The sequence below is a fragment of the Gorilla gorilla genome, chromosome 13 (assembly GCF_029281585.2).
Source record: "Gorilla gorilla gorilla isolate KB3781 chromosome 13, NHGRI_mGorGor1-v2.1_pri, whole genome shotgun sequence".
NCBI lineage: Eukaryota > Metazoa > Chordata > Mammalia > Primates > Hominidae > Gorilla > Gorilla gorilla.
The window spans coordinates 40,589,805-40,601,327 of record NC_073237.2 but is presented as its reverse complement, the minus strand read 5'-3'; the positions used below and the strand labels follow the sequence as shown (position 1 = coordinate 40,601,327).

At 34.4% G+C, this 11,523-nt stretch overlaps 1 protein-coding gene across 5 annotated transcripts in view; it reads right to left on the bottom strand.

Annotated features, from left to right (window-relative positions):
* Positions 1-11,523, bottom strand: part of ELAVL2 (ELAV like RNA binding protein 2) — a 161,085-nt gene that overhangs the window by 140,937 nt on the left and 8,625 nt on the right. The gene's annotated exons all lie outside the window — the stretch shown is intronic.

Here is an 11,523-nt window from a genome sequence, read left to right as displayed (position 1 = left end):
ATAGTAACTTTTAGGAGGATAAACTCACGTCTTTCCTGAGCATACAAAGGGAAAATCTAGGCGACTAGGCGAGGGTGAAGGAAAAAAAAAAACCCAAAAAACCCGGAGGTGAAAAAGGGCAAATCAGAGACTTATGTCCGTTTCTTTCAGGGATACTAACAGCCTTCTTTAAGCTTCCCCCTGGAGCCGATACATCTCATGCAAAATTAATACAAGCAATTAAAAATAACAGTTTCCAAAGTTAAAGGAAACCATCTGTCTCAGCTGATAGTAATCAGTCTTTTCTCCGGCCCCTTTACCGGGACCTGGGAAGAAACGGTTTTTCTGCTTCCGATGCTCGGAGGCTCTTTCTTATATTGAAGATTTATGTTTCCACTTGTGTGCGATGCACGTCTAATTTGAAATAATAAAACCGGGCAGAGCAACCAGTCAATCAGAGCCATCCAGGGCGCTCCGCACGCCGCCCTGCCCCCCACCTCCCTCCGGTCTCTAACTCTTTCCCTCCTCCCCCTCTCACTCTCCTGGCCCTCCCCCTCTTCCTTCCTCCCTCCTCGGCTCTCACACGCGCTCACACTTTTACCCCCACGTGTGTTCAGATCAAACCCTTGTCCCACAGAGCAAGTGCCGGCACCGGGCCACGGTGACAAAGGCGGAGTTTGTATCAGAAGAAGACTGAGGCCCGGGGAGACACAGCGGCTAGAGAAACAGCTGTCTTATCAGCCCGCTGCAGAGATGGAGATGGCTCGAGAGGTCCTCAACAGATAATCACTTGAATAGGTTTGCAATGCGCCAAACTTCACGCTTGATAAGGCCAACCCAATGTAGAGAGAAGCCCGGATCCTGCTCCATTCTGTTTTATCTGGGCTGTAAATTAAGAAATTGAAATTCAGGTGGCAGAGGCAGCAGTCTGCTGATAGACCGCTAAAGTAAACTGCATTAAAATGCTTTCGGCAGGCAGAGGGGGCGCATGGAATGGAATATTGTTTAAAAAAAAAAAAAATGTAGTGGGAGGGGGCAGTGAGAGAGAAGAAAAAGCCCACGGGGCTTAAAAATTATTTGGGGAAGGGAAGCTGTGAGGAGAAGTGGAAAAGGCATACAGCATCTGGCCATGATTCCTAATCATAGCTACTATGAATAAACAATTTGAAAAGTACAGTATGGAGTTGTGTAAAGTTTGGTGTGATAAGAGATCAAGGAACAATTTAAACCAATCTGGTATAAAAGGGAATTCCGTCTTTATCTGAGCAGGGGTGAGAGGAAGTGGATATCAAATGGACTCTAAAGTTTTCCTTTCATGGTAAGAAAAGCAGATCAACCGGATACAGAGGAGTTACCATAAATTGAAGTTAACCTGGCCTTTTGGTTGAAGTGATAGGGCCACGGGAGAGATTCCAGAATGATTTTTACAATAGCCTAACAAGTTGTCATCCACAGGAAAGAATCTGCTTAGCTACTTACAGGAATAACAGTTATTTTTCAACTCCCTCCTCCCTTTACCCAGGTAATTAGTATAGGATAATACAGGAAACAAAAAAAAAATCCCAGGTATGTACTCTAACACATACCTGATTCTTACCGCACACTTTATATCTACAGTTTTCTGTCTGCTCTTTTGAATATGAGGTTTGAAATTTTATGCATTATTTAAATAGGTTTTTTTCACAAATATTTAATATGTGTAATGACCAGCATATAGCCAGTGACATTGTCATCTTGATTCACTAATGTCTTAGTGTTGTACCTTGTTCTTTGTGTCTTAACTGAATTGCAAGTTCGTTGGTGTCCATTTATGAGGTGGATAGCAAGTATGAGAAGATACATGGCATTTTCCACAAGGGCATTTACATTTTAAGTCTTAGAAACATTTATAAAAAGTTACCTTCAGCTGACAACACATAGTTAATACAGCTTTAGAAAATGAATCAATTTTTATTTTGTTTAACTTCAAAAATGTGATCAATCTCAGAATGCATTTAACTGACAATATAAAGGCTTATATCACTTTAGGATAAGGAAAAATAAAAAATGAACTTGTTGGAAAAAGTGAGAAAAATTTTAACATGCTATCATAAATTTTAGCAACTATTAAACTACTTGAATTAAAAACAATTATAAACTTTGAAATTGTTATTTGATTATTCATAGGTTAGGAAGCAAATAAATATAGGTCATGAAATCTCAAAGACATTTCTGTTGAATTGTTACATGCAAAAATCCTTCATATCTAACAAAAAAAGAGGTGTTTGGGTTTTTTTTATTCTTTTAAATTTAAGTGTATGGATGAATTAGTGCTTTGTGTATCCTTTAATGAGAGAGAAATTTATGGTTATGTAAGCTAACTTTTCCTTTCCATACCATCATTTTCCATAAAGTTATATTGGTTTAAATAATGGCTACTATATATGTATATTAAGAAATATTATTTTAATGAATTCCAGCATTTTAGGCAGTATTATATTATCTCCAATAATCCGATAACAAGATATTTTTCTGCTTGTTAGAAAACAAGTTTGAATTACCAGCTTTAATAAGCCCCTTAAGCTATGATTTTTATTTTTTTCTTAATCAAATTGAAAATATGCACACAATGGACAGCTTAAACTATTCTTTAATACAGATGAGACTTTTTTAAGATGTTAATTTGCATACAGATGAAAAGATACACTGTCACCAAGTTTGAAATGTGAAAAAAGATATTTTATAAATTTAAATTATAGCGTTTCAAAACTAAGATAATTTTAAGAAGTGACATTTTCATTATGAACATAAAATCTTTTAGCATGAAATTAGTATAAAAATAATCTTGTTTTTTTAAAAATTTTTGTCACAAAATGAATGCTACATATGGTTTCTAAAGGCATAGCAATTCATTATAAATGATGAAAAATAAAAAATAACCAAAAATGTGAAGTTAGTTTTTTAAATGATTTTCAATTATTAATCCCCCTCTGTGAGAAATGGCATATTATATTTTTAAAGCAAACAATCTTCCTATGATGTATTAAGGCAAAAATGTTGGAAGCTTTTGAAATATCCAAAAGTCTTCATGTTTTTGTTTAATGACTGATTATAATTCTATTACCAAAAATATCACACATAACTAATTATGTCCTTCCAGATATAACATTTATCATCAGGTAAGAGTGAAATGAGCAATACATAATCACTTCCTATTTCTAAATATTTTTCCTAATCTTTGACGAAAGGCCCATTTCAATTTGGTTCAGCATCCTTCGAGTGCCTAGCATGTGCCAGAATAACAAAATTAGATTAGAGACAATAAATGCTTGAAGGAAATCAGATTATATTTTACGAAATGATAGTAAATGGAAAACTTGAGGGGTTTAAATAACTCAGTTAATATGTTGTATAATACATATTCACAATGTGTCTGGTTTATGTTGTTGTTATTGTTTATCCTTATAAATTTTTGTACAATATCACTTTTTAAAATAATATAACTTGTCAAAAAATTACTCCTTTATATAGGAATATCATAGAAGGGATATTATCCTTCTAGGAGCTACAGTTTTGCAAATTGTTAACGGCTTGGGTTTTGACTTCAGACACGTGGATTTGAACCTGATTTCACGGGTCCTTGGACAAGCTACCTTATTTCTTCTAAACCTTGATTTTCTAATCTATAAAATCGTGATAATAATGCCTAATTTAGAATCACTGTGAGGTTAGATGTAATCATAAGTATAAAATACTCAAAACTTCCTGACGTCGAGGAAGCAGTCAATATATGGTAACTACAATTATGAGAACAAAAATGGTAACCTATCACATTTATTTGATGGAGCCAGAATTAGAATTCCTGCCTTTGCATACTGTCTCTTAAATATTTTCATTAGCTCTCATTAATGTCCCAACTGACATATTTCATGATAAATATTCTCTCACATTTCTAATTGCAACCAAGTTTAAAAGGCGCCCAAAGGCATAAAATCATCTATCTGCCCTGTTATGTGACTTCAATATATTTCCCAATACAATTTCATGATTCACCCATAAAAAGTTGTGGGTCTTCAAAATGGAACCGAGTCTGAGATCCCATTTGACTGATATAATAATAAAAACACCTTAGATTTTTATAGTGCCTTTTATCACAAAAAGCTCAGTGTACTTTTACATATTTATCATTGTAACCCCAGGAGGTATAGAAGGACATAAATTATTTCTCATTTTCAGGGGGCATAACAGAGGCATTAGGAATTTAGGTAACATTTCTAAGGTTAATAGAGATAGTTTTCCCGGATGTCAGTCTTTCTGCAATCTGTTACTCTCTCTGGCATTAATTATGGCTACTGTTACTTTAGTTAGGCTCAAACATTAGTGTTTGGCATTAAGTATAGCTTATAATTCAGTTAATCACTTGATGAAATCAATTTGAGTCAAATATATACCATCACAGTCTAATCAAATTAAAATATTTTGATTTTATGTTGAGACACTTTTATTATTCAATTTTATATATGCATACATTATTCTTATTTACCATTCTGTGTTAATTTCTAAGGGAAGATTTTAAAGGTTATTACTCATTTATGGCCTTGAAAGGAACCAGTTCCAATCTACTTATCACTCACCTCTCCCTAGGCTCATTCTTCCATCTCCACATATATTTTTATAGGCTACTATCTTTATTCCATTTACATAGGCTAACAGTATTTTCTGCTCTAGTTTTCTGTTTAGATCGTGCTTGAAAAATCTATGAAAATAAATATCTAAAGGAATATACAGGTAGACTATATAAAGGGCTTTTTATAATGTATTGTTTTGAATAAAACAAAATGTATAACTAATGTCTACTTGACATTATAAAACATAGAATATCAGAAGAACACTAAAACTTGCTTATGGTTTATAGTTTTGCAGTTCCCTCCTGGGCTTACATTGCTATGAATTCATATAGATGGAGCTATAGCTGTGGACTTTCAGTGAGTAAGTGAAATGGAAGGAAACAACATTTTGCAGTCTGATAAAAGAATGAACCTTAAACTTTTAGAGATCTAAATTCATTGTAGGTAACAATAGAAAACGGACTTAATGTTTTTATTTTAAGCTTCAATAGGCGTCTGTCTGCATCTTAAATGTATCATATAATTTGATAAAATTGACCCACTCAAGGTCAAGCCCAGTCATCTGACTGCCAGACTTCTATGAGCAAGTGTAATTAGCACCAAGAAGAAACACATATGCATAAACACAGAACAGCCAGTGCTGCTATTTATTGCCATTTCACACTAACCCCTCTTAACTCTTCATGTTGATGTGATTAAATACAAAATCCATTTCTCTCATGGAGCATTATGTATGCGCATTTTAAGGCTGAAGATACTGTTGTAATAGAAATAATATTTTATACCTTTGGTCATTGTCATTCTAATATGAGAAATTAGAGAATATGGTTGCTTGAAATGTCAGTTTTTGTAAACATGAGTTGGAAGATGTCACATAAATGAATGGCATTACAGACTGTTTAAGCTGTATGAGTAACAAATAGACATTTCCTTGAATTATTTTCACACAATTTACTGTGAATTTTTTCCTCTAGATGATATTTCTACGTTCCTTGTGCAAACAATAAAAAACTTTCTTTTATGTCAGTGCTTATTATTTAACTTATAGAGTACTGATGTATTCTAGAATACCAATATTTCTAGATATAAAATGAATATGAAAAGATACATGTGTCTCCATATTAGTCATATCAAAAGGATACATGAAAGTTTGAGCCTCTTTGTAAGGTTTGTATAAAAGAGGAAAATATTCATATATATTATAGTGTTCAGTCCTCGCTTTTAAAAGATCTTTATATAAATCTCAATTGGGTGTGTGTGCATGCATGTGTGTGTGTGTGTGTGTGTGTGTGTGTGTGGTTTAGAGCAAATAAAAGGAGGTTGAGAGGTGAAAATTACAGGAATTTGTTGGAGTATACCAGCCTGTCTATAATAGAGGAAGTGGGCTACAAAGCATAGGAAATCAGGTTGGTTGGGTATTGTGGTACCACATTATGCTGGCTTTGAAAGCCAGTAGAGGGAAGTACAGATATACAACTATTAGAAACAGGATACACCTATTGACAACTGTGAATTTTAGAAAATGCCAGACAGAAAGATACCCAAAGGTAGAGGAATTAGAACCAACACATAAGCAGGGTTAAGAAGCTTTTGTCGAAAATTCAAGACTCCTTACAATGAGGAGGCAGGGTCAGACTATAATATATATGAGGACAAGACTGACAGGTATAGAAGAAGAGTTCATGACACTGACAACAATGAAAGTGTTTTGATGGCCAAAATATTTCCATCAGCACTGGGAAAGAGATAGAGCTCTCAGCATATAATGTTTCTGAGCCAATGAGCCCACAGAAGCTGTGAGAGAGAGAAACCAGGGACAAGAGCCTGTCAGGCTGCTGCTCTGCGTAGCCCAGGACGCCTCTAAGATACCTTTGTGCCTAAGGGAGGGCTTTAAAAACACTGCTGGGAGAGTACGCACTGTGGCACTAAGCAAAGATCTCTAGATGTGGAGAAAGGAGGCATGAGTCCTAGTATTATTTATCCCGCTAACTAGCTGATTCTCTTCAGAAAGTCACTCTGACTAAATTTCATGATTCCCAGGAGAAGACTAGATTAGTAATAATAGTGTATGCTAGGTGGCATTCTAATCCTCTACATGCATTAAATCAGTTAACTCTCACAAGAATCTCATCATTTTACAGATAAGGAAACTGAGGAAGTTAAGTAATTTGCCCAAGATAACACAGCAAGAAATTAAAAGAGCTGGGATTTCGCCCTAAATAGGCTGTTTCTAGAACCCAAGTCCTTAGCCACTATTTATTAGAGTACCTTTAAGGTACTTCCAGATGTACAATTTTGTAATTTTAAAGAAATACAACAGAAATTACAGATGACATAACACTTGCAAGAGAACAAAAGCCTCCAGAAAATAGATATTACTATGAACATAAACAGATAAAGCTGTACGTTTCATTTCAGAAATAATCATACTCTTATACCTTGCCGTGCTCTCTACTGCTGACAAATAGAAGAGAGAGAAAATTTATAGTTGGATGATTTGTTCCTTTAAAAAGATTCGGGTCAAATATAATATGATTTTGAGAAATATTTTATATAAGATGTCCTTGGCTGTTCCAACCAGCGGGTAACATTGTTTTGCAGTTTAATTATTTAGCTTTTACATATTTTAAGCAGTCTACTCCATAAACATATAGTAAACAGTTATAAAGCCATTAAAAATATAGTGTTTATTATTTAATGAAATGTGAAGATATTTATGAAATATTATTAAGCATATTAAACATCACATAAAGGATGTTTACTAGAACATTAAACAATGGCTATTTTGAGGTAATCGGAGTTGGATTTATAGTTACTTTTTTTTTTTACATTTTCTGCATTATTGGGTTTATAAAAATTTTGAGCACGCATTCTTTTTCATAAGTCAGAAAAACAGGTAGTTTATTGTTTCAGAAAGAAAAAACTCTACAGCTCAAGCTTGAGGGCCTATAGCCACCAGGTGGGAACAGGTGCTAGATGCTGGATGGTAAGGACCAGTGACCTCTTAAAAGACAACTTAGATAAAAAGAGAGGTCAGAATAATACCCCTTGAGCTTTACAGTTTACTAACAAAATAATGTTCACTTCTAAAAAATTGAGATTTAATACACATGAAAAATAGATATGACAAAAATCTCAGAAATTGCTCTACCATTTTCTTAGACAACAATATCAGGTATAACTATCCTGTCCAATTAAAATTGCCTAATATTAATTATATACAATAACATAAAGTGTTTCCTTCCCTTACTGACTATCTGTATTATGGCCAAGGAATGTTCTTCTTTTCGATGAATTAATCATTTCTTTTTCCCTATTAAATCCTTTCTCAAATTGCTCAAGAATCTCATAAAATGAATCTTCATTCCCAGCCAGCAAAACCCTTAAAGTGATTTGCTTATATTTCTATGGCATATAAGTAAGTGAAAACCATAATACAGTAAATAATTATAATGAGATTCAACAAAAACTGGCTTCCGGACAGGTACCATTAGTGAATTGCTATTTCAATGTCCTAAACAGTCACCTGAGTTCATTCAATTTTCATATTCTTTAATTTTTGTCTTTAAAATCACTATTCAGAGAATGGAAAACTGGCTCAATGTCTCAACTGTGACTGATGGCAGTCTCTGAACATTCTTACTTATTTTGTTTTGCTATTTAGAAATAGTCTAATACCATGACCAAGAATCTCACAGGAGCTATCTAACAGGTATTATTTATCTTATTAGATTTATGACATTGGTAGAACTGGAAAAGAAGGTACTAAGAAAAAATACCAAAATAACAGAAACTTATTTTTTAATATGATGTATTTTAATGTGTTCTGTTATCTTTTAAGTTTTATAAACCACAGACATATATTAATTTTCAGATATGATGACGACTGTTTTGAAAAAAAAACTTATTTGTCATATATAGAGGACATAAAGTGCTGCTGCCCTCACTCATGCACTCATTTGACTCATGGCGCAGTCCTGAAACATGACTGAGGCAATCAATTTTCGTCCAATTTATTGGGCATGAGTTAAAGCCAATTAAAAAACCATTTTTGGTGCAATTCAAGAGGAAAACTGTATAAACCCATGAAAAACAAATTTCAGTCCTAGACATGAGTCATCACTATTCTAAATATTGGTGTCAGTCCCAAATCAAAAAGAACAAATCCTAAGATTGCACAGTCCACACTGGAAACTGCATTTATCAGCAATGATTTTACACAATTATTAATTTTTTATAAGAAATTGACCTGAAAGGAAAATCATGCTCTTCTGTCTCATATCTGAATAATTTTTGCAATGAAATTAACAGGTAGTTTATAGCAGCTCCTTGAGTTTCTGAATTAAGAACTGAGGTAGAAAGTCATCTGTGACCTTTATATAAAGAAAGCAAAACATTTTACCTATAATTTTAAAGTATCTTTTACCTATTAGACCATGTCTTCTTTCACATGAATATAGTGGCTCTCTTTTAAGGCCATAAAATGAAACAATCCCTGTATGCTCCAGATATTCTTAGGGTAATCAAAGCAGCAAAATTGAAGCTTCTAGGTTGGAAATTACAGCTATAAAATACAGCCATACATTTTCAATCTGTATATTAAAAAGGCCTTTCAAGTTCAGGGTTGTCTTGGTTAAAAGTATTCACGCAGACCTGAATTCTGGTTCTGCCTCTCCTGTGTCCTTGGTATATGACTTTGGGCAAGTTGCCCAACCTCTCTAAGCCTCAACTTTCTCATTCTTAAAATGGGCATTAAAAATAACCTACCTTTTAGGGCTGTTGTGAGCATTAAGTGACTAAAGTATTTATCAAGTGCCTGGCACAGAGTCAATCTTCATTAGATGACAGAACTGGATAAAGGAAAGCCCAGTGATTCTCACACATGGCTGTGCAACACAATCTACCTGTGAGGTTTTTTTCTTTTCAAGTACAGATGCCTCCCCTTTACCTCAAGAGATTTCACTGTAATTCTGAGGTGTAATCTAAGCACATATGTGAATGAAAAGCTCCACAGGTGATTCTGATGAACAACTGATTTAGAGCAAAAATCAGTACAGGTTTTTCAGTTGTGCAGTTAACATGGAGTTAAACAGTGGCTTGAGCTATTTTGGTTCCGTTATCTCTGCTGAGCAGATTAATTGGAATAATTGCCAATTTTATACTTTGTGTTATACTGAAAAAGATTTAACTAGGATATCTTTGAAAGATTTTATTTACATTCATATTGCTATGAGGTCACAGAATAAGTGTGATTTTCTACAACTTCCTCTTAGTAAAATGAAAGAACATGTGAGATAACCCTGGGAAATTGCAGTCATTCCACTGGCATAGATATATTTTAGTGCTTGTTATGTTTGTTACTTCTATTTAATAAACATAGGCAAATAAGCCAAAATTACTTAATCAGTTTTTTCAGAGTTATATTTTCCTTTTGAGTTAGTTCATTTCTAACTGTCCTACTTCAAGTATGCACTCTCCTCAATGATAGAGATCAGGTGGTGCCATGCTGTTAAGAAAAAAAACTATCAGAAAAATATACATGTTGGACTGACATGACCACCCCACAAGTTACTCACCATGATTGTATAACAGAAACACGTGCATTTTCCCTGAGAGCCAATTTTAAATATTAACAGAAATCAGGACTCTCCTTAATATCTTCCCATTAGTGGAGATTAATTTATTAGATGAACAACCTGTTACCTTGAAAGGGAAAGAGATATGTCCTAGGAGATCTTGGGTATTAGCAATGTCAGTAAAGGTGGCAGCGTAAGCCTAGGGGAACAAAGGACAGCCAGGTCCTAAAAGTATCAAGAGAAGATGATGAGGAGGTGAGGAAACCAATCAGATAGTTTCCACCATTTGTGCCTAGGGCAAGTCTGGGTGCAGCTGGTACATTCTCAGACTTACAGCTTTTATAGGCCTTCTTGGTAGGAAACCAGAGTGATTTATACCCTGGCATATCTCTATACAGGAATTCAGAGAAATTCCAATGCTGCTACACCACCAGACAGAGTTTTCACTTTAGAGTTTCTAGAGAAACTCTCTCTCTAGGTTTAAGAATTGTTATACCCTCTCTCTAGGTTTAAGAATGCAAACCGCATAGATTACCTAAGGGCTCATTGGGACAATACTTACTCTCTGAGGACTCCCTACACTCGGGGTTTAGAAATGACTCTGCAATGTAAATATAATTCAACATCATGTATTGGCAAGCTGTTGGTATATCAAGGAGATGTTGATCAAGATGTCAATGAGAGAGTTGGAATGCCCAGATTCTAGTTTTTAAACTTTTTGAGAATCACTATGTATCTATGTATAAAGCGAATGATAGTGTTTGCTTGTTTTACTTTGTAGGGTTATTGTAAAGCTAAAAGAAAAGTAAATCTATGAACACTGGAAAGTTTTCTATTGGCGTAAGAAACTAGAGGAAAATAATTTTTAATGTATATAACTTTCTAGTAAATTATACAAATGCCTGTCAGGAACATATTTCCTTTTTTAAAATTAAGTAAACTTTTTCTTTTTCAATATGATTCTCAAAAGTTTCAAAATCAACTCATCAGATAACAACTCTATGTTAAAATTTCAAAAAGTGAAATTGCCTGACACTTGCTGAAATATCATGGAACATGAAAATGAAAATCTATAGAAAATGCAGAACCTTCCATTTTGTTTTTTGTTTATGAATATAATGTTTTATCTAAGTCTCACCTTAGACAATTGGTTTCCAAAACGTGGCTCTTTGAAATTTCAGAGAGGAGAGAGCCCATTCAGAGATTTTTGTTTAACCAGCAGAGAATTGCATTCTCACAGCTGGAAGCTGAACAGCTGTTGACTCTGACATTTTTCTGTTCCCCTGAGTGAGAGTTCAAGGACCCTCTCTGTGCCATCAGGAGGACAGCCAGTAAAGGGGTCAGAAACATGTTCCAGTGCA